Genomic DNA, 1,287 nt, shown 5'->3' with positions numbered 1-1,287 from the left:
GGCTTCCAAGGTGAGAGACTCAGTGCGAAAACGAGACGAACAAGCAGAGGAAGGGACGAAGGGGGGGTGGGTGTCGGTCCCGCAAAAATCCCAGAGAGCTGTGTTACCGCAAAGGAGCTGAAATGCCAAGGACCCATCACCCAGGGCTCCCCCGTCCCCTGAGCGGATCAGAAGGTGCCTCCCCCGAGGCTGCACTCAGCCAGGGCACCGGCCCCCCTCCCCTCCCCTCCCCTCCATCGCGGATCTCATCTCAGGGCGAGACGAGACGCCCATCGGACTAGATATCAAGGCGAGGGAGAGTGCGGTGGTGTTGGGGTAGGGACCCTCCGGAAGGTGGATACTGTCAGCTCTGAGAGATCGCGAAGAGGAACCCGGCGGAAAGGCGCGCGCGGCGGCGCTGTGCAGCGCACAGACCCAACGCGCGCTGGGCGGGGCATGCAAATGAGGCCGTGGCCGCGTCTCCTAGGAACTCTGGGAGCGAAGAGAGCCAGGAAACATCCTCGGCCCACGCTGCATCCCACAGGCTTTCCCCGGAGTTAGGGTCGTGGTGAGGATCGAGCAGGAGAGTCGGTGTCGCGCGCGTGTGTGCGGGCGCGCGCGCGTCGGCGACCGTGATGTGAAGGTGTGCGCGCAGGCGAGTGGCGCGGTGGCGTGTCGGCGTGGGGTTATCGCTTCTCGGCCTTTTGGCTAAGATCAAGTGTAGTATCTGTTCTTATCAGTTTAATATCTGATACGTCCTCTATCCGAGGACAATATATTAAATGGATTTTTGGAATTAGGAGTTGGAATAGGAGCTTGCTCCGTCCACTCCACGCATCGACCTGGTATTGCAGTACCTCCAGGAACGGTGCACCCCCTCGGGGGACTTCTTATGCTCGTTAAAAAGAAGTTTAAGTACTTCTCGACTTGCTTCTCTCGCTAGGTGCTCATTTCCTTGGTCTCGAACTCAGAGACAACCTGACCCCTATGTCAGTTATGTTGACAGCTGCTTTGCACTAACTAGTCCTTTCTGCACAAAAAGGACATTGAAACCAGGCTGTTCTCTGAAATGCCAACTTTGGGGGATATCGTCTAAATAAATTTTCTTAAAATGTACTGGCCTGAAACAGGTTACAGGCATGAACCACATTTTTGCTTTTTGTATATTTACCGTTGGGGTTTTTGTGTTAGCTCTGGAGGCCGGGCTGGCCTTGAACTCAAGAGATCCACCTACCTCACCCGAGTGCTCTGTAGAGCATGCTTGGTGCACACGGAGGTGGTCAGCCTCCACAACTCTCCAGCCTTATG

General features: G+C 56.2%; 1 non-coding gene across 1 annotated transcript; it reads left to right on the top strand.

Annotated features, from left to right (window-relative positions):
• Window positions 1–667: 667 nt before the first annotated feature.
• On the top strand, window positions 668–858 carry LOC113836914. Its single transcript, XR_003487425.1, has one exon. It is a non-coding gene; the product is annotated as a U2 spliceosomal RNA (small nuclear RNA).
• Window positions 859–1,287: the final 429 nt, after the last annotated feature.

The sequence above is a fragment of the Cricetulus griseus genome, chromosome 7 (assembly GCF_003668045.3).
Source record: "Cricetulus griseus strain 17A/GY chromosome 7, alternate assembly CriGri-PICRH-1.0, whole genome shotgun sequence".
Lineage (NCBI taxonomy): Eukaryota > Metazoa > Chordata > Mammalia > Rodentia > Cricetidae > Cricetulus > Cricetulus griseus.
Note: the sequence above shows the minus strand (reverse complement) of the source record. Positions and strands in the feature narration are given on the sequence as shown.